Consider the following 25,970-nt stretch of genomic DNA (forward strand, 5'->3'; position numbering starts at 1 on the left):
TAGAGGTTGAATTATGCCTGTGGATATTTCTTAAATAACTCAAAAATCATCGGATGGAGCCGAGTGTACCGTTACTATTGCTATGAACTTTCCATCATTTCTAAAGCACAAACATAAAAAATGCTAATCACTGCAAAATAGGATAGTGTATTTTGTATTAGTTCTTAATATAAGTGGCAACTATGGCCTCCACTTCACTTCTCAGAGTCGTTCGTGGTCCCTGAATAACTATAAATTGTAATGGATTAAGTTCTTACTCACCATGGGCAAAGTGAAACGAAACAAAACTGCACGAACACGCCTAATAACTAGAGCTACGAATAGCAGCCGGATTGCTAATCAGAAAGGCGGCCATGCTGCAAGCAAGAATCACGTGCGATCCACCGGATTCCCTGGGATTTCAATGCGACGAACGATGAGCCACCGATTGCAGCGATTTGCCTACATAAGTGGTGATCTGTGAAGAGACCGCTCTCTCATCTTGCAGTATGTCAGTCTGTTTTGTCGATCGGAGAAGAATCAGATTACAAATATAAAAAAAGATCTCGATGGTGTTTGACTGTTATCGATGTCAATACTGGTAACATATTGCGAGAATTCCAAGACTTTAGAGAATGTTTGAATTTTATGTTTTAAGGCTACCATTCACCGGTAGATGGCAATGGCGTCGTTTTCAGCGAACCAATTGACTAATTCTTCATAGTTCAACCAATTTTCCAAGAAGTATTTTAAATAATATGCGCAAAGTTTGCTCGTAAATCAGTCTGCTGTTAAGAAAAGCAGTATCGAAATCTCTACTGAAATCCCAGGGACTAGCCCGCACATATAAAAAGAAGCGAGCAGTTTACATACCTAGAGAGAAAAATTAATAACATATCTTTCATTAGCTACTAAAACATGACTACATACCTAGAGAGAAAAATTAATAACATATCTTTCATTAGCTACTAAAACATGACTATAACTTATGGTACATTTTATGTTTGTATGTAATAATATTCTTCTTTTATTCCTTTGGCGGATGATGAACTCAGTGTAAGTGCTAATGGCAAAAAGATATTTTTATGTGACATAATTACAAATTAAAGATTTTCGAATTTTTTTCCGTTTACTTGCACTGTGAAACCTTGCTTATGGCGAAAATTTCATGATTCTAGGTCAGCGGAAATTACATAAATGGCCGTATCTTTTGATTGATTGCCGTAGCAGCTCAAATATTTTATGCCGCCAAGGGACCATAAACCTTAGTATATTATATAAACTTCAATTTGATACGTCTACCCGCTCCTGAAAAAAAAAGGGTCTTAACAGTCAGACAGACAGACATATAATGATGATGTTTGGTTTGTGAGGCGCTCAGCGACGCGATAATCAGCGCCCCTACAAATTCCTATCACTGTGAGGTCTCCCTATTTTCCCGGTCGGGAATCAATCCCGGTACCCCGTGATCCAGAGGCAGTAACGCTACCCACTAGATGACGAGCTGCAGACGCATACGGACAACAAAGTGATCGTATAAGAATTCCATTTCTACCGATTGAAGTACAGACGCATAAAGAAGGAAATACACTCGAGTAGTATTCTCAGATAGGACACACAAATATTTTTTAGGTAGTCTATAATTCAACGGATTACTTCTATTTCCTTTCTTCTGTATTGGTATGACCTGGGTAAATTCTAATCTTTAAGTACTGATCTTTCGTCGAATGGCTAAATACCTTCAAGGTCTTTGTCCCATTAAGATTAAGTTAAGAGCGGTGGTCTGTGGTTGAGTTAGTTCTACTGAATGGAGGAAAGCAATAATAAAGTTAACGTCCCGTCTTCGTCGACGTTAACAGAGACAGAACAGAAGCTTCAACTGAGGTAAGATGGGGAAGGAAATGAACCATGTGATGCTTAAAGAAGGACCCTTAAGTGATTTGGACAAATCATCGAAACTAAAGTTAGATGGCTGATACAGGATTTGATTTCTAGTCCTCCCAAATACGAGTACTTGTAGTCCGCCACAAAGCCCACTAGTCTTATTGACTGGAACTTACCATGAGAGCGCAGTATAGACATTACGAGGTGCTCCCCAAAATTTTCAAGAATATCCCTATAAAATCAGAACTCTTACCTTCCGCCTTAATTTCCACCGTCACCTTCAAAGTAATCCTCTATGCCTCTGTGCAACGCTTCCAACGATTTTCCCATTGTTGAAGGAGTGCTGGAAGTCTGATAGCTGAATCGTGTTCAAAATTAGTTGACATTCCGCTTCAATCTCTCCTTTGAAGTCAAAATTCGTCCTTTCAACCTCAGTTTCACTTCCTGGAAGAGGAAGAAATCGCAAGGGCAGATCATGGTAGTAGGATGTGTGGGAAACAGCTGTCATATTGTTGTTTCTTTTTTTTGTCACGAAATCCCTCACAGTGAGCGGAATGTGTTGAGTTGCATTCTCATGATGCAGCACCCACTCTCTATTCTATCTTCTCTTAGGCCGTTTATGTCTACCATCGTCCCTCAATCTCTTCCAAACATCACAGCAGACCTTCCTTATGACCGTCTAACGACATGGAAGAAATTCCTCACGCCCAGTTCCATGAATTCAAAAAAAGAAAATCATTTGCATTGACCTGACGTCGCTGCGAACTTGGTGCGCTTTTACGGGATGTGGAGAGGATGGTGTCTTCCACTACGAAGATTGATGTTTTGTTTCAGGGCCAAAACCGTACAGTTTCGATACATCGGCAGTTACGAACTTGAACAGCAAACTGGGATCATCTCAAACTGCTGCTTGCTGTTCAGTGCACACCTGAACCTGATGCACTCGTTGATTGGCGTTCAAAAAATGAGGAACGAATTTCGCTGCAGTTCATCTAAAGTTCAGTTCATCAGCCAGAATGCGTTGACATTCTCGTATGAAATTTCAACGGTTTCACAAAAATTTCTGCCTTCTGCTCTTGTATATCACTTCACACAATCTTTCTTCGAGTTGTGCACAATGACTGCGGCCCCGAGTGTCTGTCATCCTCCCCCCCCCCCCAAAAAAAAATCTCTATCTTTGAATGGCTTAAACCACACAAACATACTTGCTTGGCACAACGTTCGCTCACCAAAAGCATGTGGTGGGTTTCAGCTGCAGTTGTGAAGAGCTTAATATGGCACTGAAATTTATTCCTGAAATGCAACTTAACTTTATGTACTGCCTAAAGCAACATATGAAAATTTGTGCCGGCCTGGGACTCGAACTCGGGTTTCCAGCTTATCACGAGTGGTCGCCTTACTACTTATGCTATCCGAGCACGCTCACCGGACCGACCCAAACTTCCATATATCACACCTACCCATTTTGTCTTATAGATCATTAATTCATTTACCCACACTCGCACTCACACTCCGGCACAAACTTTATGTCGCTTTAGGTAGTACATCGGTACCCATTACAGTTAAGTTGAACTTCAGGAATAGATTTCAATACGTGAAACTGTACATCTATATCTACGTCTACATGGCTACCTTGCAATTCACAATTAAGTGCCTGGCACAAGGTTCATCGAACTACCCTCAAGCGCGCGAGGAAAACAAACACCTAAATCTTTCTGCACCAGCCCTGGTTTCTCTTGTTTTGTTATGATAGTAATTTCTCTCTATGTAGGTGGAGGCAAACAAAATATTTTAAAACTCTAAGGAGAAAATTGCTGATTGAAATTTCATGAGAAAAAAATGAAATGATTGAGTGGCATTGTTGGCCGGGAGGCCCCATCCGGGGAAGTTCAACTGCCAAGTGCAAGTCTTATTTCAGTCGACGCCACATTGGACGACTTGCGTGCCGCTGATGAAACGATGATGAGGACAACACATCACCCAGTCCACGAGCGGAGAAAATCTCCGACACGGCTAGAATCGAACTCGGGTCCTCTGCATGGTAGGTAAGCACGTTACCACTTTTTTTAAAAAATCACATCTTTTTTATTATTATTCCACAACAATGAAATGACATAAATAAGGTGAAAGACAATTGCAGTCATAAATTACAGCATTCATTGTATGAAGAATGATATTCAGTCTTTAGCAGTAGCACACATTTAGCAACTTCACTGTCACCTTCAACTGGTGGCAGTTCGCCGGCCGGAGTGGCCGAGCGGTTCTAGGCGCTACCGTTTGCAACCGCGCGACCGCTGCGGTCGCAGGTTCGAATCCTGCCTCGGGCATGGATGTGTGTGATGTCCTTAGGTTAGTTAGGTTTAAGTAGTTCTAAGTTCTAGGGGACTGATGACCTCAGCAGTTAAGTCCCATAGTGCTCAGAGCCATTTGAACCATTTTGGTGGCAGTTCACTCAGCTAAGCAGGCGGACATTTCATGAGAAGACCCTGTCAGAACGAAAAAGTCCTTTGTTTAAATTACTGCCACCCAAATTCGCGTATCGTATCCGTGCCACTGTCTTCCCTATTTCGCGACAGTACAACACCAGCTGCCTTTCTTTGAACAATCCTATCTGATGCGGATCCCACACAGTACAGCCGTACTCCAGAAGAGGGCGGCCGAATGTGGTGTAAGCAGTCTCTTTAGTAGTCTTTGGTTTGCTTTCCCTCCACAACATCTATGTGATGGTTCCAATTGAAGTTATTCTAACTGTAGTCTCTAAGAATTTAGTTGAATTTACAACCTTTAGACTTGTGTCATTTATCATGTAACCGAAATTTAGTGGATTCCTTTTAGTACTCTTGTGGATGACTTCAAACTTTTCATTAATTAGAGGCAATTGCCACTTTTCGCACCGTACAGATATAAACTGTAGTTCGTTATCAAATATAAATACTGAATACAACACTTAACGCAGATCCTTTGTTCCTTCAAGTCAGTTATGTAGTTCGTTATCAAATATAAATACTTAATACAATACTTAACGCAGATCCTTTGTTCCTTCAAGTCAGTTATTTACAAACTATCAGATACAGTAGAACACGTTGTAATGAAATCAGTACAACGTGTACACCGATGCACTCCGGGGCTCACGATAAATACAGGCCCTGCAACGAACTAGTCGGCTTGTCTGAAGCACTTCGCGAACGCTTGGTTTCATGAAGGGTCCACGGGAAATCAATATGTAATTGAAAGGTATCCGTTTAAGGTCTTAACTTTGTCATGTGCTATCGAGAGCTTGCATGCGTTTAAACCCCAGTCAAGGATTATTGAATTCGTCTGAAATAGTTACTCGTCCCCTGCCGGAAACGGTTCTGGCGCACATAAGACCTGCAGTGTCACGTGCTATGACGTACACGCCCCCGTCTTTCCTTCTCGTGGGCCTCGGATGCACTCATAATGACGTCACGTGGCAGGCTGGTGTCGAAGGACACAACTAGAGGCGTCTAGCGACGGAAGTTTGTGCTGCTGATTGTTTGGACACTATATTCAAATTCCAGGAATTGTTGAGTAGCGCTTGTGTATTGAAGGGTAGGGTAATCGGACCAGGAAAGATGCCAAAAAGCAGAGAGTGGGCACGCAGGCGCTGCATGTGCTGCGAAATATCACTCCAGGTCGAGCTACAGATTTCAGATTAAACCGGCATTGACCCAGACTGGTGGGTCGAGGTCTATAACCCGGCTGCAGAAAAGTTATCGCCTACCAAGGCGTAATCATGAAATGTCTGCTCGGCAACTGACTTCAACTTGCAGCTGGACCGTGACCGTTCTGCAGACTGTCTACAAGAAGCACTCAACTTATCTCGTTCACTCGCTGCCTAGAGGTTAAGTGAGAGGACTAACACGTACTTTCGCGAACACTGGGGTTGCGGCACTCTCTGCTGCTGCGCGGTTTTTAGAGGGTTAATACGGCTTGTATTTGCGCCAAATGTCCTCAACCGGCTGGCGCGATTGTTTGCCAAATTTGTGTTTACTGCTGCTTTGTGAGGGCCGGGTCACGGGGTCGCGGGAACGCCCCGGACTTGGATCGCGCGTGGCCGCCCCGCCGGCGGCATCTCCTCTCTGTTTACATCTTCTGCGGCGCCGAACCCACCGCCTTAACTGCTGACCCGCGGAGTCAATTAGCAACTATTTATTTGGTGCTTTGACACGCCCTTATCTCGTGCACGAGTGACTCAAACGTGTCAAAGTAATAAATATAACTGAGACAAATGGAAGACACTTGATATATTCCACAGTCGATGTCATTGCGATGATCGTCGTTTCCAACCAAGGATCCAGAGACGGAGTCCTGCATTCATCCACCTCGATATGGTCCAACTGGAGGTCTTCTCCTATACTACTCCGCAAGTCACCTTAAGGTACGTGGCGGAGGATACATCTGGTACCACTTTCTTATCCCCTTCCCCTTCCTTGATCCATTCCCGTACGCACTGTGGGAAGGGTTATTGTCGATGTACTTCTGTAAGGTCTCTCATTTCTCTGATTTTCTCGTCGTACTTATTTCGCGAGACGTTTTTGAGAGAAAGTAATATGATGAAGAATGAAGTTTTCACTCTGCAGCGGAGTGTGCGCTGACATGAAACTTCCTGGCAGATTAAAACTGTGTACCGGACCGAGACTCGAACTCGGGACCTTTGCCTTTCGCGGGCAAGTGCTAGTTGTGCAAGTTTCGCAGGAGAGCTTCTGTGAAATTTGTGAGGTAAGAGACGAGGTATTGACGGAATTAAAGGTGAGAGGAGAGGTCGTGAGTCGTGCTTGTGTAGCTCAGTCGATAGAGCACTTACCTGTGAAAGGCTGAGGTCCCGAGTTCGAGTCCCGGTCAGACACACAGTTTTAAGCTGCCAAAGAAGTTTCAAAATAATATGTTGCCCGACTGAGGCGTAACGTCTTCTTGATAAATGGAAAATGATTTATGTAAGTTTGCTGTAGTTTTTAGTTAGAACTCGACGAAATATAAACAGTTTAGGCCGGCCCGAGTGGCCGTGCGGTTCTGGACGCTGCAGGCTGGAGCCGAGCGACCGCTGCGGTCGCAGATTTGAATCCTGCCTCGGGCATGGATGTGTGTGATGTCCTTAGGTTAGTTAGGTTTAATTAGTTCTAAGTTCTAGGCGACTGATGACCTCAGAAGTTAAGTCGCATAGTGCTCAGAGCCATTTGAACCATTTAAACAGTTTAGATGATTGGTGTAACTCAGGTAGGCTACTTAACTCTTTTTCTTCAGTGGTCTGGAATTCTTCACATGAACTAGATTTTCATGTATAATCTGTTCAGCGTGCTAAGTGAATTGAGTAACAGGAAAGCCTTTACACTTTTCATAACACTGTATTACTCAAAGTGACACTGTTGGACCATCGCAAACATCAGATCAACAAGCCCCACAAGTGACGTACTTGTATACGTTTTCAAACAATTACTTGATTTTTGATTAGGACAGAAGCTGAAGTAATGAATTAAAATGCGTGCTGAGGGTGGGAATTGAACACGGGTCTTCTGCTTACTAGACACATGTGCTAGCCACTACATTGTGAGTAACACAGCTGCACAGATTACCTTATCCAATGCCCTCCCCAACACAAACTTTAATTCACACCTCAGCCCAACTTGACTTTCCCTTCTTAAATCATTAGTATTGCTGACACTTTATGGTACTGAAGCAGCACCCCAGCTTTGTACATAATGGGGGTAACACTGCCGCCTGTACTTCAGGCACAGCCGATCTGTTTATCTGATGGGATTAGATTTTCCTGTATGTAATGAGGAAGTCCTGCCTGTTCCTCAGGTATAGGTGATCTTTCGATCTGATAGACCACAACTTCAGCTTCTGTCCACCGAAGATAAATTTCAGACTTAATATGTCTCCAGGAAAATGTAATTCCATCAAATTACATGACTTTTAGTGTTACAATTTTAAGAGATTACAGCTAAAACGTATCACACAGAGCTAATATGACATATGTACAGGAATGTTACAATTTAGGAAACAATGTTACCACATAGATCCACATTAAATAAGCAGAATGCACACCAATTTAATAAATTCATTAATTACTTTATGACGAAATTAAGTACAGTATTACTACCTCGTTTTCGATATACATATGATTCTAAATTTTTATTGGTATTAATATTCGTTTTATCTTTTACACGAAAAGCGTCTTTTGATAATTTGTATACATATATTGTTTCATTATTTCGCAATGTCTGCCGCGCTCGATTAGCCGAGCGGTCTCAGGCGCTGCAAAAAATGGTTCAAATGGCTCTGAGCACTATGGGACTCAACTGCTGTGGTCATCAGTCCCCTAGAACTTAGAACTAGTTAAACCTAACTAACCTAAGGACATCACACACATCCATGCCCGAGGCAGGATTCGAACCTGCGACCGTAACGGTCGCACAGTTCCGGACTGTCAGGCGCTGCAGTCATGGACTGTGCGGCTGGTCCCGTCGGAGGTTCGAGTCCTCCCTCGGGCATGGGTGTGTGTGTGTGTGTGTGTGTGCTTGTCCTTAGGATAATTTAGGTTAACCCTTTGTTTCCTGACATAAGGTAAAATTTACTTTTTAACATTTTCTTTGCAGAATTTATGCTATTGTGGTCTCAAATGATGGTAGGACTTTTTGTAAAATTTTATTTTATTTTTCACAACTTTTTTCTCTCCTGGTACTCAGAAGTACCGTCAGACTCCATGGACAGAATCACAACATGCGCAGAAAAATGCTCCAATTTTTATAACTTGTACTTTATGCCACATAAATATTAAATATTTTTACATTAAAAAATTAATTAACAGAAATATGATATTTCTGAATTTTTTTTTAAATTTCGCATAAATTTATTCTAGAGCAACTTCACAATACATAGTAACTTAGCTATACATTTTTGACAGTATATACATATCACATATTTAGTGATACCTCATGAAATTGTAGGAAACAGTTCTTTTTCTCATTGTAGCACAAATACACTTTACATGTACTACATTGAGAATGTGATCTCGACTGAATTTTGTTTTTCGCACACATTTCGCATCGTCCTCTTTTACAACTGAACACTACAAAATGGTTCCCTCGGTTGCCAAGACGTACATCCTTCGGAACAGAAAAGCTATCCTTCCTTCTCTTTGGGAGAGTTATTTCATCTTTATCAGAGTTTCTCTTTCTGAGATTTGGCACTTGCTTTTCATTCATTAGCCCTAGTGCCACAGCACGCCTGAATTCCAGCAGTGGCAGTGCCCCATGTAGATCACTGAAAATGACGTAAGCATTGACAAAAGCAATTTCTATTGCTCCCCAGAAGAGACGGTGCCACCATTTCTTTGATCGCTTGTCAAGACCATAAGTTGAACGTAATCTGTCTGCATGATCCACACCACCCATGTTCTTATTGTAATCACATACAATAACTGGACATGGTATAGTCATACTAGTTCCATCTTTCTGTTTTCTTGTCACTGCGCTCTGTTCAGTGCCATGGAAGTTTGACGCAAAATACACCGCTTTATTTTCCTTCCATTGAAATACTGTTAGGTCTAAAGATGACTCTCTGTGATTTGATTTAGACATTTTTCTTTAGGTAAATTCCCTGGCAAACCTTTCCTGTTTGTTCTAATTGTTCCACAGGCAAATGTATTTACGGATTTCTGTGTGAGAAAAAGTGGACAGAACAACTAGTGAGAGGTAACGCATTGTTGTTACAATAAAGTGTTCGCACAACCTGACGGTACTAATAAGTCTGCCTTATATTTTCCACTTTATCTCATTCACTTGTAACGTAATGCTTCAAACTATTATAAGAAAACAAAGAAGGTAAGTACGTACAACGGAAAACTCAACGGAAGTTTCAATAAATTGCGCACAAATTCAGACAACACCATGGAAACAAGCACATACAATCTTGTGTTTTCACAGCAGCGCGCGAAAAACAATTTCAAGCTCTGACCGCCAGAGAGGTCTATGTATTGTACAATAACATCTATAAAACAATAGAGCAGAGTTACTGTTACGTACCGACAGGCTCTCAGATCACGAAACTGCACCACGAGAAAATAATGAGAGTCAAAACTTACTGGTACTTTTAAGTACCGTCAGGCAACAAAGGGTTAAGTAGTGTGTATGCTTAGGGACTGATGACCTTAGCAGTTAAGTCCCATAAGATTTCACACACATTCTTCTTCTTCTTCGCAATGTCTCACAATTATTTCGAAAATTAGTGATTTTAGTTAAATACGTAAGTTAGACAGAGGAATAACAGCAGTACATATGTTAACCCAAACTTTGTTTCTTCTATTTTTGGCTTACAAACGAAAATGAGTAACATGGTATAACATGATTTTATTATGTGCTAATTAGAACAGAGAGTAAAAATTTCAGACGTTCCTACCAACTGACAGTTCTGTAGGTTTAATATGTTACTATTTCATTATTATTTACGTCATATGTTAATCACAATGTTGAGGTTACTGGTTCTGACATAATAATTATCTTGTTAATTGAAATTTGGGGGCTGGCATCTGTGGCCGAGCGGTTCTAGGCGCTTCAGTCCGGAACCGCGCTACTGCTACGGTCGCAGGTTCGAATCCTGCCTCTGGCACGGATGTCTGTGATGTCCTTAGGTTAGTTAGGTTTAAGTAGTTCTATGTTCTAGGGGACTGTTGACCTCAGATGTTAAGTCCCATAGTGCTTAGAGCCATTTGAACAATTTTTTTTTTTTAAATTTGGGCGATCACTTACCATTAATGAACTGAGAACAGTGGGACTGGACTGTACAATAATCCTTCCAGAATGGTATGTTATGTATCGTGACTCTTTCTTGAACGTACGTCCTCTGAATTTTAACGAGTAAACCTCACTTTATCATCTGCCACGGAAATTTGTTAAGGATCTGCGTAACGCTCTCTCGACTATTAAACGATTCCGTGACGAAACGCGCTACTCTTCATTGAATCTTCTCTTTCTTGTCCGTTAATCCAACCTGATTAGGTTTCCAGGCTGATGACCAATAGTCAAGAATTGTTCTAATAGGTGTTATGTGGATGAATTTTTTTTTCCGTTAAGATTCTTCTTGCCTATTTACGCGCTACAGCTTACATTTATTCACGTTCGGGTTCAACCGGCAGTCCCTGCATCAATCACGGTTTGTATCATGATCACTAACTCCACTTTCATCTTTCATGCTACTAAATAAGTCCTCACTTAGATACGAATGCCTGGCTGCTCTCTCTAGTACATTTTAGGGAATACCGCATAAATTTTCTTTCCATGTATGGAATCCCTTCGTATGTTTGAACGTCGGTAGCATAACAGCTTGCATGTTTTACAAAATAGGATCCACAGTGGCAAAATACGAAAGCTAGCCAGAAAGTGCCCTCCGTTTAGATGTAAATAAAACACTTGAATAACTGAAACAAACTTAGTTGAAGAAATTTAAAACTATTGCTTTTTATTACGTCTCTACACAATCACCAATCAGATTTAGGCATTTAGAAGATCTCTTAACAAGTTGACGAATTGCCTCTGCACAAAATTTTTCTGAGTGTGAGTTTTGGAGCCCAACAAACACAGAACATGGGGTACCCTTATCTTCACGATCTCGTGTAAAACTTTCCGAGAAATCTGGGGGAGATGTCGCACGCATTTGAGATATTGTTAAATTCCGGTTTTACACGAATCGTTCGTCAATTTTCTGTACTTATTCTTTATTGGCTGCAAACTAATGGCCACTTCTATCATTATCATGAGAATTCGTCCTTCCATTCTTCAACAAACGACGTTGTAGACGCACAACACGCTTAGTCATCACATTCGATCCTTATACAGCACAAATTTCGTTATGAATGTAAACGACTTTGAAATATTTTACCGCTAAAAACCATATTGCAGAACGGATTTTACTTATTGTTGGTTAGATTACCAACGATCTTTCTGAACGGCTATTGTAGGTGAACGAGAAGTAATGCGGCTTTGTCGCTATCGCTATCACAGCCCTGAGCACACTTCACTTCGTGAGACATTTGAACGACGGGGTGCCCTCCCCCATCCCCAGCTTCTCGTCCCCTCCACTCTTATCCATGCGACATGAAAACGCAAGTGTTTTTTTTTTTTTCCGGAAGCCATCGTATAATGTTTTCATACACCATGTCGGCAGGTGAAGGAACTCCTAGTTTTATCAATTTTCTAACATCTCCCTTCTAAGTAAACCCACATACAATTCTGCCATCTTTCCTTTTTACACGGCGTCCCGAACTTGTCTCCGAGGTTTCTGCATAGAGTAGGCAGACTCTCTCTTGGGCTGTTGCCTCTCGCTCTGTATTCGGACGGGAGGGAGGGAGTAAGTAAATAAGTTAAACCGTAACTTCTGTCGAAACGTAGTGTACCGTGGTCCTCCGGCATTCGCCTAAGACGTTTAAGGGAAGTTCATTGAAACTTATTAAATAGCACGCAATACAGAGTCAGAGATTATTTATAGAACTCTGAATAGCGACTTGCAAAAAATTAACATAAATTAGTAGTAGGGATCCCAACTATCACTTTACAATATACAGTCAGAGTATAGCGAAAGTTTCTCTATCATCTTATGTCAAACATTTGTGATGAATATTAGACCCACCTCCATTAAAATTTATGTGGTCAATATGAAGTTCAAGTGTGGAAGAATACTACTGCAGCTTTTCAGACAGACAGATGGGAAGACATGAGCAGCCTAACACAAAAGTGAAAGAGAGAGAAAGAGAGAGAAAGAGAGAGAGAGAGAGAGAGCACGCGTGGGTGTCTGTATCAGCACGGAGACGGGATATTATGTGAAACGCAGCTTGCTTTATCCACACACTGTTTGTTGCAAATAGATTCTGCCTCACCAATTTCCGAAAGGTGTTCAGTAAAGTACTCATTGTAGCCTAAAAACACAGGTACTATTATATGAATTACGTTCGCAGAAATGTGACTGGCTCGAATAAATCTAGAGAAGTAGAGCCCAATACATTGCAGTGGATGGCGATTTTACACAGAAGTGACTGTAACATCGTGTATGCCAGAGAAAATGTATCAGGACCACTAATTCTCTGAAGGTACATAAGCGATTTGTCATGTAGGATCAGCAGCACTATGAGGTTGTTCACTGACGAAGATGTTGTCCACACGAAAGTGTTGTCGTTGAAAGATAGTAAGAAAATACAGGAGACTTGAGTAAAACTTCCACTTAGTGTAATGGGGTAAAGCTGTCTTTAAATGTCGATAAATATAAGATGCTACACCTATGAAAGAGTGAGCATTCGATAATATCCGATTACAAGATTAATGGTAAAATCCTGGAATGAGTAAAAAAAGTTCCACCCTCGATCCTAAAAGGGTCAATCGGGGCCTACCGACCGCCGTGTCATCCTGTGTCCATTCTTTCTGTCATGTTGTGGCGTAGATTGCATTTTTCCCTATTTTATTCCGTACCTCCTCCTTAGTTATTTGATCTAGCCATCTAATCTTCAGCATTCGTCTGTAACACCACATTTCAAAAACTTCGATTTTATTCTTGTCTGACCTATTTATCGTTCACGTTTTACTTCTGTAAAAGACTACACCTTCATAAAATTGTGTTAGTTGTCGACAAATTTATCTCTTTCAGAAATACTGTTTTTGCTCTTACCCATCTGCATTTTACATCCTTTCTAATTCAGCTGTCATCATTTCCTTTGCTGCCTAAATAGCTAATCTTAACTATTGCTTTTAGTGATCATTCCCTAATTTAATGCCTTCAGCATCACCTGATTTAATTCGACTATATTCCATTTACTTTTGATGATACTCATCCCATATCCCTTCAAGACACTATTCCTTCTGTTCAAATGCTCGTCCAAGTCTTTTCCCATCTCTGACAGAATTAAAATATCACTAGCAAACCTCGGAGTTTTTATGTCTTCTCGCTCAACTTTAATGCGTTTTCCATATGTTTTCCTCTAATGTTTGGTCAATGGTAATACACCCATGACAAGACCATGGTGGAAGTAACTGTTTCCTTTTTTCCCCTTTACCCATGTGTGTGTGCACTGGTGCACTGTATAATGAAAATGTCTGTTTCTCAATGGTGGTGAAGTGCTGGCTGTGTTGTTCCAGGACTTAAAAAACGAGGCGAACTCAGTTTCAGAACATAATTAACTCATCTCAGAAAGTACAAACTGGCCTTCTAGATTTGAAATATCGCTACAAAGGATGAACCACCGCCTATATTACGTTATGGACTAGCTCCAAAAGGTGATATAAACTCTTTTAATATGTACCTAGATACTTCGTGCCTCTGTTATACTGTTGCCTATCGAAAATCATTTGAGCGACTCGGTCAGTCTACTTATGTGATATAAACATTTCCCTATCAATGAGAGAAGCATTCCATTTAGGTTTGTGGGAGATTAATTACTTCATAATGATACTTTTCGGGCAGGATGCTGTTGCCTTTGTGTGTGTGTGTGTGTGTGTGTGTGTGTGTGTGTGTGTGTGTGTGTGTGATGGAGATGAGATAGTTGTCTTTCGTTTTCTGGACAATCTTAAAAGCTTGCAGGAAGGTTGTGCTGAGAGATAACCGTTAAGGAAAAAAATCGATACGTTTCGTCGTTTCCGAGATATTTAGCATTGAAATTAATCAATCAGGTCACCCTGCGCGCAGATTCAAGCATTTGCATGCGCTAAAATGCGGTAACGCACGAGACATCTGTGGGTCTTGTTCCAATGCTCATTACCAGGGAAAATGTGCCTTTTTTGGAAGTGATAAGGTTATACTAGGTGAGCAAAAGGTACGTTTGTTTGGTTTGAGGACACCAAACGAAGACCGCGTTTGGAGACACTGTCTCTGGCAGCCTGCTTGAATTTGCTCGTGCAACGACCTTATTGGCTAATTTCAACGCTAAATAACTCGGAAACGACGGAACGAATCAAATTATTTTCTTCGTAGTTATTTATCAGCACATCCTCGACGCAAAACAAAGGAATTATCCGAATGGGGTGGGAATGTACATGTGATGTACATGTAGAGACAAATAAATGATTACAGTTTCAGAAAAATTGAATTCAAGAGAAGGAGCTGCACAAACTGAGCAAGTCAGTAACGCATTGGTCCACTTCTGGCCCTTATGCAAGCAGTTATTGCTATAGTTGTGGCATGTCCTTCGGAGGGATGTCGTGCCCACAATTCTGTCCAACTGGCGCGTGAGACCGTCAAAATCCAGAGCTGTTTGGAGGGTCCTACCCATAATGGTCGAAACGTTCTCAAGTGGGGACAGATCCGGCGACCTTGCTGTTCAAGATAGGGTTTGGAAAGCACGAAGAAAAGCAGTAGAAAGTCCCGCCATGTGAGGGATGCCATGAACGGCAACAGACGGACGTAGAATACCGTCGACATACTACTGTTCTGTAAGAGTGCTGCGGATGATCACCAAAGGGTTCCTATTATGAAAAGAAGTGGCAACACAACACATCACACCTGGTTGTCGGGCAGTATGGCGGGAGACGGTCATGTTGCAATCCCACCACTGTCCGCGGCGTCTCTTTGTACTTTTCACGGGTCCTCGGCGCTCAGTTCGAAGCGGGACCCACCACTGGAGACAATCCTACTCCAGTCAATGAGATTCCAGGTCGAAGACGTGTCTGCAGAAGTCCCGAACGGCGGTGGGGTTCCAACCTGACTGTCGCCTACCATATGATGCCAGGAATGATGGTCTGGGGAGGCACCTTTGGTTGCCATACGCGGCACTCTTACAACACAAGGCAAGGTCGACGATATTTTACTCCCCGTTTTGTTGCTTTTCATGGCAAACCATCCTGGGCTTACATTTCAGCAAGATAATGACCGCCGGCACACGGCAAGTGCTTCTATTGCTTGCCTTCAGGCTTGCCAAACTATGTCTTGGTTAACAAGATAGCCATATCTCTACACAATCGAGGAATTTTGGCGCATTATCGGCAAGATCCTCCACCAGCTCTGGATTTTGACGACTCCAATTGGATAGAATATGGGGCGATATCCCTAATAACTCTATCAATCGATGCAAAGCCAAATAACTGCTTACATGACGGCCAGAGTGGACCAACGTGCTATCGACTTGTTCAATTCGCGAAGCTCTTTCTACTGAATAAATCATCCACTCTTTCTGAAATTGTAATCATTTATTTGTCTGTACATGTACATCACATACACCTGTTTTCGATCCGTTCGGATAATTCCTTCATGTTGTGTGGCTTTTTTCCTTAGAGTGTATGTTATCGTTGTAGAAAAGAATTGCAGATGATTCTGTAGCATTTGGTTGACGATATCGCCATATTCCTTGAGTAAAGTAAAACTGGTGAGGCTTTTTCAAAGAAAAAAATTATAATCAGGAAGGTATGGAAGGAAGATACTTACATGGATAGATATATGGAGGTATAATTCCACCTCAGTGCCAGAAAAGTAATAGCTCGAGGTAAAAATGCCGGTAAGACCGGGCGAGGGAGTGGTGTCAGATGTTTACAGTGCCAGCCATATTGCAGAACATGCAAGCGTAAGATGGGCAAGGATAGCGCCTCAGCTGCAGATCGCAGACGTGTGTGGGCTGGCTGTCAGTGGCGAGGCCTATATAGAACAAGCTCCCGATCTAGTGAGTAAACAGTGGCCACGTCAGGGCGAGACAGGCGAGGGGAAATGGAGCGGGCGGCGGAGTGGGGAGGAAGGGGTAAGGGTGGGGCGGGGGGGTGCTGTCAGTCGCGTCGAAGTGGTGCCAAGGCTGCTGCAGCTTCCACTAGGTTCTCTTCTGATGGCGAGCTAATTCTGTTCGAATCCCATTTCTTTCTAATGTCAGTTGTATAATACAGCCAACCGGTTGCAACAAGATTTAATCTGATTCGCTTTCAAAACAGACTATAGGCGTCTTAAAAAGAAAAAAAATCAAAAACAATTACTTATAAAAGATTACAAAACCATTAATGTAGAGGAAAAACTAAGAATAAGTGGTTATTATAATGAATAAATCTATGAGGTGACTATATTAACACGTAGTTACAGCTGAAAACAGTTACGAGCCAAATGCTCTCGTCATATACAACAATTTCTTAAAATCATATTTAAAACCATATAACAATTACAGGTATTGGCACTGACATAACATTGGTACTGTAACACACTGTGAGCCGCTAAGGGCTGTACGGGGAAACGGGCACTGGAGGCGGCGTCAGACTAAACGGCCATATATTAATAACCGAAGAAATCAGTTGCCTGCATTAACAAAAATATTTCAAATAGCATACATGTGTTCACCTCGTAGATGAACAACAAGTAACATGCAACAAAAATTTATACAAGACAATGCAATGTTTAACGTGCTGTCCTCTAGCCTCTGGCCAGCGGTAAAAACACAAAAAAACAATCGTCCGAATTAGTTATCGCGAAGACTGTTGAAAAACCAGGCCGAACCAGACACACGCAAGCTATCTATAACGATATACACGAACGGCTAATCATGTACGAATTATATAGCGTAAGATTTCCTCTTGCATAACCGCGTCTGCTCGTTTGTTGTCTCGTTTCCTACCTCACTGAGTATTCTACATTGCCAATAATGCCAATAATGTGTGGATTAAGTGCATACTTAAGGGGGAGTGGGGGGAGGGGGCGTGGCTACCATGACCCTCCTCCAGCCCATGCAGAAAACATTTTAGTAGAAGCGATTTTATTTTTACATATCACTTTTCAAATTTTACAACTAACTTTAGGAGAATAAAATAGCATGAAAGTTTCGAAAGCAGCAAGGAATTCTGGAAATCAGGGCTGCCTTTGACACGAGATACTTTCCAGTTGCTTGCATGACAGCCTGCCCCTGTGGACAGGCTTACAGGGTGCCCGGTATCATTCCATCTAGCTAAAGGCCTGCTGCCAACAACAAATCACGAATGTGCCTTACGATGAAGCCATCAGAGCTTTGAAATCGACTGTAATAAATGAACAGAATCAAACACAGCTATTTGGAATTAATACAAAAATAAAGAGAATACATAATTATTATCTGAAACGAGCTACCCACCATTCGTGAGTTCACAGGTAGAATTTGGTAAGCATAGGAAGCTGAGTAAGGGAAGGAAAAAGGGAAAGACCCTCCAAATACCCCAGCAGTCTCTCCAGTAGCAGAACAAGTGATGAAGACAGTTCTGGGTTAATTTTTAGCTTGAAGTAACATTTGTATGTATGAACAGCTGATGGTGAGGAAAACATGGTTGGAAAGCGTTTCAATGTGTTAAATTGAGGACAAAATAAATAAGGTAGCGGGAAAACACAAATAATTAAAGTTACTATATGTACAAAGATTATTGTTTCCAAAGGTATGTGAACATTTTATGACTATATATCTATACGAAAAACACAAAACGCAATGCTCAGTTTTACATGGCTCAAAACAAGACATAGTCTGTAATGATGAACTGAATGTTTTAGACTGTAAACATATGAGTATAAATCCCGGAACCTATTGGGTGACTAACTCAAATATGTTGTAATAAACAAGTTACACAGTTATTGGTTAAGTTCTCTCAACTATAAACAAAATGATAAACTGTTATTAAGCACACTGAAATAGACGCAAAGAAGGTATATACGAGTAACCCTTAATTACTTTCAGAGACCTAAAGTATAAGAATATGAGGGTAAAACAATACATCAAGTGAATACTGGTATACACTATTGCGTTATGTGAACAAATTACATTGAAAAATTGGTGCATGGGCAAAAGGGAGAGGGGCAGAAGGAAGGAAGGATTCAATGCATTGTGAGGAATATACTATTTACAACAAGCATATTATCTGACGACGAAGAAAAAAAAAATTAACTGGCTGCTGCTGCTTCAGTAAGGGTGAATAGCGGAATTGTATTTGATCATTAAGGCTGAAGTCGAGATTCAGTGATTGGTATTTATTGCTATAGCATGTTCACCATTATTCAATTCATATCTATCGCATTTTTAACACGGCAGCAGCCTTTTAAGAGTATTGTGTGTCTTGTAAACCGTTGTTTCACATTTGTATTCAGAGCTCACACATTTTCGTATTGAGGTGGTACACTGATGCAGCACAGTGTTTTCCATGAGGCTGAAATGCTTTTTCTTCTATTCTTTCATACGCAAGTTCTCCGCAGTCGGACTTACACTTGCTGAATGAATTTCTCTCACAGGGCGTTAAATACAATGTATATCACTTTCCAGTTCCCAGTAGAACCTTCGTATGTTATTTTTAGATATCCTTCGTCATCCACGGCTATGGTAATCTACAATGACAGACTGTTCCAATTATAATCGAAATCTGTTTTTATGGAACTCATTTACTCATCTCTCTTTCATGCTGGAAAACAAAACAGATTTGCTTCTTAATCAAGACCCACTTTCTACATTGTTTTGTGGGGTGCTATCATGTTGTTGGTCCGTGCTTGTTGTTTTGTTTACTATGCCTCGATTTGTGGTGACACATTCCAAACACTCTCAATAATCTGTTCCAGAATCTTGAAGTTTTCGGTATAGTTATTTCACAGACGAAAATTTCTTTAGCACTTCGTGATTCCCCTAAAAATCTACGAAATCTAGAGGATGTTTTACTAAGTTTGACGCCGAAGCAAGAGAACGCCTATTACATTCACATCTATGTGCTGGTAAGCAGTTACCCCTCAAGGGTAGCATATATCACAGGCTGTTATTTGCAAGAATTTCTGTTGTTTGTTCACATTGCAACTCGTCTGTGTTTTAAAATTAATATGTTGGGAGTTCAACAGTTACGTCAGTACTACATAGAAGTTCGTGTTCCTCTTATAATATGTGTCAGTACTGCAAACGAACATTTCACTTTAAAATTCGTCAGTTATCTATTTGTACCATATATCATATTTACAATAAAACGTTACGCTGTGGAACATGTCAACAGAACAAACATACAAAATTATACACAGACACACACAACCGGCCAGAGTGACCGAGCGGTCCTAGGCTCTGTATAAATATCCAATAAGTAGTCGTAGAACGTTTGTAGTTTTTCACACGGAGGTATTGCTGCTGTTACATGCTCAGCAAAACAGTCACCAACCATACCAGGATTGAGCATTGTCAAACTAAATGTATGAGACAGAAACATCGCGACTTCACATCTGGAATAGTGGGTCATGTGCACGTCACAACGTTTGTATCTTTCGCCACCTGCTGTGTGTAAGATGAAATTTACAACCTTGGATTCTTTCATCACTTTACACATCGCTTCCAGCTTTCATAATGCTTCTTTCAAATCTGAAAACTTTATTGACGGAGATAAGTTCAGGCCTAGATTATCACATTTAGCAACAACTGTTTAAAAGACATACTGATAAGAAATAACCAATGTCTATTAACAAGTCAATTTATTGCAAATAGCTCACAAAAATGTTTATGCAATACTTGAAAGTTTCATAAACAAATATTGCTTCGCAGTAAGTATTTTGAGGTTTCCACCTACATAGAATATTATAACATTCTTGTCAGCATCGTTATCTAACAAAAAATCCGTCATATGTAGTTTTCGCACTTAACGTGGTCAGACCAACACGAATCTCCTAAATACTCGTAGGTAACTTCGGTAGGATTTTCCGCCTAGCTTTTTGAATAAATTTACGAAAGCTGTCGTCATCTTTAAGGGTTATGTCTTCCGTGTGTTCTCCTTTCTATTGATTACATATAAGTTTTGACGGTCTCTCATCTTCCGTATCTTCCCTCTTCAGATCATAAACTATTTTCTGCCTCCATCTATTCCTGCTTATTGGTGGTCGTCTTGACTCTCAAGTACATCGCTGTCTTCAATGGAGACATTTTGCAATTCTTAATGTTGCACGTCCACCGTGCTGCACCCCCTTCTAACAGTTTTTGGAATCCGAAAGCATAATCTTTCTGAAGTAGCATTTTCTATCCCGTTCTATTCACAGTAACTGCAACAGCGTCGGAGGACGTGCTCACCATGAAGCCTTTAGACTTATTCGGGAGGCATGGGTCCCGCTACATGCTAATCCTGCCTGCTTACGTGAGGCTTGAGTTCTGCTCCAAATAGACGGCTTGTGTGTCCCTAATCTGCTCCAGTTATCCAAACTGGAAAACGAGACCTACAGTTTAACGTGGAATCCGAACCACGTGTAGTTCTTGGCGACTCTGCACATGGTTGAGAGGTGGCCGCTAGATAAGAACCACACCGAAAATTTCACTGGTCCAACTGGGATTCGAATAGAGATGTACACATTACGCTTTTAATCTGCCCATGCTTGCCTGTCAACTCGGCAAACAAACCTCCGCACATTATCACCAAAATGGGCAGGTTGTTTTACTCCCATCCAAACCAAGCTACACCCAACCCAAGCAGGCTACAGGAGTCTTGCCTGCCTCTCCGTCTTCCCGCGATGCTGCGCTGCGTAGCAATTTATTCTGTACACGTTCATTGCAGTCTTATGAGTATGCTCGGAAGTTGATGAAAAATATTTTTTTTTTTACTTGATCATCACAAGACGCATCGCAATGAAATATTGAGTATTGTCCATCTATCTGGGATCCCTATCAGGCAGTACTAATAGAGGAGATAGAGAAGATCCAACGAAGAGCGGCGCGTTTCGTCACGGGATCGTTTAGTTGCCGAGAGAGCAATACGGAGATGCTAAACAAACTCCACTGGCAGACATCACAGGAGAGGCGTTGTGAATCGCGGAGAGATTTACTATTGAAGTGTCGGGACAGCACTTTTCAGGAGGAGTCGGGCAACTTACTACTTCCCCCCACGTACATCTCGCGTATTGACCACGAGGAGAAAATTCGAGAAATTAAACCCAATATAGAGGCTTACCGACAATCATTCTTCCCACGCAATATTCGCGAGTGGAACAGGGTTGGAGAGATCAGATAGTGGTACCGAAAGTACCCTCCGCCAAACACTATTAGGTGGCTTGCGGAGTATGATGTAGATGTAGATGAAATATATATTCTTTTTGGGTCATTTTAGATCAGAAAATGATGGATTTTATATTCCCTTGTTTGCCTTTTCTGCGTATTTCGGTCTTATTTATGTATTAAGAAATGAACGGCCTTCTCTGCAACTCCGCCTTCTTTCGACAAGTAATGGCGATTCTCGATTTGGACCATAATCAGGTCGGCTCTAATACTTATCTTCTGTAGCAAGCGGAACCATCTCTGGAAGTCGAGATCCTTTGCACCTGAAGATGTCTGTTATACTGCAGCGGCAACTAAAGTAAGGTTTTGTTAGTCTAGCGTGTTCCAGCCAAATATAACGCCAGTTCTGCCAATTTTAATTATTTTTTCCAGGATGTGTATCGGGGATTCGCTGAATTCATTCTAAGTGGGCAAAACAGATCGTTATAAATTCCCCAAATACATTTTAGCAGAGACGAAGTTCGTTATCCATATTACGTTAATCTAAAAAGTACATGTGGGAAAGAAGTAGTTTTTCTTTCACACAAACTTTTCTTCGCAATACCAGAACGTGGTTTTTAATATCCACTGAGCCATATTTTTCTTCCTGTCTCTGTCAATGATTGCCCTAACTTTATAGATCCTAAGTAATGTTAATTGGCGTCAAGTCTTTAGCGCACATGTCCATACACTTGTCAGCCATTAAATCTTTGTCTTCTTTCAAAATATATATGGAGTGACTAAACTCCTCGTCAAATATGCAAACATGTTGTAACAGGCTTGAGGTTCCAGAATGAGTATTTAGTAACGTTTCATACAAATTCCATACATTTATTTGAAGCTGCCTCATAAACCCACGAAAACTTTTTCCCTGCTGGAATTGCGCTCCGTTTCATGACTGGTGTATAGTCCCCTATTTTTAATTTCTCCTCAGTTTTCTTCCAGTTTGGTTTGTTCATTTTGGTGCTGCCATAGTTATGATAAATTAGCTGCAGTGAAACTTGAAAGGTGGCTACACTGAGTCACAGCGCCAGAGATTGCGCCAAAGAGTATTATTCAGCCGCCTCCACTGCCAGTGCTTGTCGAGATGTGGTAGTGGAGAGTTCTTGTCGAGAAGTCGTCGTGGAGAATGCATATTGAGAAGTGGGCAGTAGGAGTTCCGATGTAGCCGTGACTAGTTGTGAGCATGTTGAATGCAGTTGTTCTGATGGGCTGGACAGCCGATGCTGTTCGATTGCGGATGTTGTAATGATCAGAGTGTATGTTTCGTCAATACATATGAAGGTAATAATTTTTTTTATTTTTATTTCAAATGTCTTAAACAATAATGCCTCTTGGTCACAGGTTCAGTCAACAAAGCATCTGGCTTGTGTTCATGTATTAGAGCGTAATTCTGGTTTCTATGTGCAAGTATAGTATTTCAGTTTTATTTAATTAATTCAGTGTAAATGGTATTTAAAATATCTTGTCTTTTTGAGGAAGAACCGTGCCAGATGTGTACGTTGAATCACACTTCCACACACAGAACAGTTACACTTGTGCTTTGTTGTTCGTAGTTTTTGTTTCGTAGCTTTTATAGTTGCTGGGGACTTAATTAATTAATTGTGTTAACGGAAGTTTTCTTTCATTTCTTGTTATTCTATGCAGTCAGATTGCGTACTAATACCAGTCAGGGCCAACCGGTTACGAGACTGCGTAACCGGACAGTCAGCTACTAAAATTAAAAATATTTGCATTCTATATTTAACTAAGCCCCCATGCAAACTACATACGCAGACCTATACCTTGATAGTCACACTGGATTGGTAGCACAACTATTTGCCAGATGCAGCAGGCTAAACGGGTCCCGTGATGCTTGTCGGGATTTCGGAAACCCAATCTGGTCTGCTTTAACCGTTGTACTTCAGCACACATGTACCCTTGCGATTCCGTTGCGGTAGGTTGAGTTGCTTTAACAGTGGTGGCGGAGATAGGGGCAGGCCGGATGGAAGGAGAATTTGCGCACCTCTGGAGTCTACCCCGCCTCTCTCGGTTTCCAGGCATCATCAATATGCATGTACAACTCTTACACGTACACATACACTGACGCGCCAAAGAAACTGGTGTAGCCATGCGTATTCAAATACATAGATATTTAAACAGGCAGAATGCGGCGCTGCGGTCGGCAACGCCTGTATAAGATAAAAAGTGTTTGGCGCAGTTGTTAGATCGGATACCGCAGCTACAATGGTAGGTTATGCAGATTTAAGTGAGTCTGAACGTGGTGTTACAGTTGGCATCTCTGCGGTAGCGATGAAGTGAGGATTTTCCCCTACTACCATTTCGCGAGAGTACCGAGAATATCGGGAATGCGGTAAAACATCAAATCTCCGACATCGCTGCGGCCGGAAAAAGATACTGCAAGAACGGGAGCAACGACAACTAAAGAGCCGGCGTCTATGGCCGAGTGGTTCTAGGCGCTTCAGTCCGGAGCCACGCTGCTGCTACTGTCGCAGGTTCGAATCCTGCCTCGGGCAGGGATGTGTGTGATGTCCTTAGGTTAGTTAGGTTTAAGTAGTTCTAAATCTAGGGGACTGATGACCTCAGATGTTAAGTCCCATAGTGCTTAGAGCCGTCTGAACCATTTTTAACAGCTGAAGAGAATCGTTCAACGTGACAGAAGTGCAACCCTTTCGTAGATTTCTGTAGATTTCAATGCTTGGTTATCGGCACGTGTCAGCGTGCGAACCATTCAACGAAGCATCATCGACATGGGCTTTCGGAGCGACACAAAGCTTTACGCCTCGCCTAGGCTTGTCAAATGGTTCAAATGACTCTGAGCACTATGGGACTTAACATCTATGGTCATCAGTCCCCTAGAACTTAGAACTACTTAAACCTAACTAACCTAAGGACATCACACAACACCCAGTCATCACGAGGCAGAGAAAATCCCTGACCCCGCCTAGGCCTGTCAACACCGACATTCAACTGTTGATAACTGGAAACATGTTGCCTGGTCGGACGAGTCGTTTCAAATGATATCGACGGGTGGACGTGTAAGAGTATGGAGACAACCTCATGAATCCATGGACCCTGCATGTCAGTAGGGGACTGTTCAAGCTGGTGGACTCTCTGTAATGGTGTGGGGCGTGTGCAGTTGGAGTGATATGGGACCCCTGATACGCCTAGATACGATTCTGACAGGTGACACGTTCGTAAGCATCCTATCTGATCACCTGCATCCATTCATGTCCATTGTGCATTCCGACGGACTTGGGCAGTTCCAGCAGGACAATGCGACACCCCACACGTCCAGAATTGCTACAGAGTGGCTCCATGAACACTCTTCTGAGTTTAAACACTTCTGCTGTCTACAAAACCCCTCCAAACATCAACATTATTGAGCAAATCTGTGATGCCTTGCAAAGAGCTGTTCAGAAGAGATCTCCAACCGCTCATACTCTTACGATTTATGGACATCACTGCAGGATTCATGGTGTCATTTCCCTCCAGCACTATTTCAGACATTAGTCGAGTCTATGCCACGTCGTGTTGCGGCACTTCTGCGTGCTCGGGGGGCCCTACACGATATTAGGCAGGTGTACCAGTTTCTTTGGCCCTTCATTGTAATTTTACGTATATTAGGTAAAACAGATAAAATTAAAGGAAAAGATAGATAAATATGTATAAATAAACACGCAAGAAAATTCTGTCATAGTGCAACTGGCTGTGTATGCACTTATCGTTTGTAGAGCTACGGTGAAAGTTACGTGTCAGCTGCCCGCCTCAAGAACATTCCCGTTGAGGCTCGCCAGCAGCACGGCCCTGCTCTGTGGCCAATGCGTTCCTAGTACGGAGGTAAGAAGCAGGGAGTGTGTTCGGCTGCTGGAGCATTGTCGCACGTGCGGCCCGCTACGTGCCGCTGGGCAGCGCCTCGCGTGCCGGCAGATAGGACGGGACCTTGGCTGCTGTTTACAGGCCACGCTAGCGGCCGTGCCGTTGATCCGCGCCGTTATATTTGGTGCCTGGCGCCGTATTAATAGCCCCGGAAGCCAGATAAAGACACTGTTGTTGCACCCGAGTGCAGGCGACCGATCGCTGGACTCGGGAGCAACGCGCATCTCGCCCCGCCCTGCTAACTGCTCGTCTCTTTTTTACCAGACTTCTG

The 25,970-nt window shown here is 41.9% G+C and overlaps 2 protein-coding genes across 5 annotated transcripts in view; one reads left to right on the forward strand and one right to left on the reverse strand.

Moving 5' to 3' along the window:
- LOC126259386 (uncharacterized) overlaps positions 1 to 25,970 on the reverse strand; it is a 229,236-nt gene that overhangs the window by 55,538 nt on the left and 147,728 nt on the right. The window lies entirely within an intron of this gene.
- LOC126259388 (neuroparsin-A-like) overlaps positions 6,110 to 25,970 on the forward strand; it is a 244,252-nt gene continuing 224,391 nt past the window's right edge. For both annotated transcript variants that reach the window (XM_049956144.1, XM_049956146.1), the window contains exon 1: positions 6,110 to 6,262. The gene's annotated coding sequence lies outside the window, so the exon portion shown is untranslated. The remainder of the gene's footprint in view (positions 6,263 to 25,970) is intronic.

Source organism: Schistocerca nitens, chromosome 5, assembly GCF_023898315.1.
Source record: "Schistocerca nitens isolate TAMUIC-IGC-003100 chromosome 5, iqSchNite1.1, whole genome shotgun sequence".
Lineage (NCBI taxonomy): Eukaryota > Metazoa > Arthropoda > Insecta > Orthoptera > Acrididae > Schistocerca > Schistocerca nitens.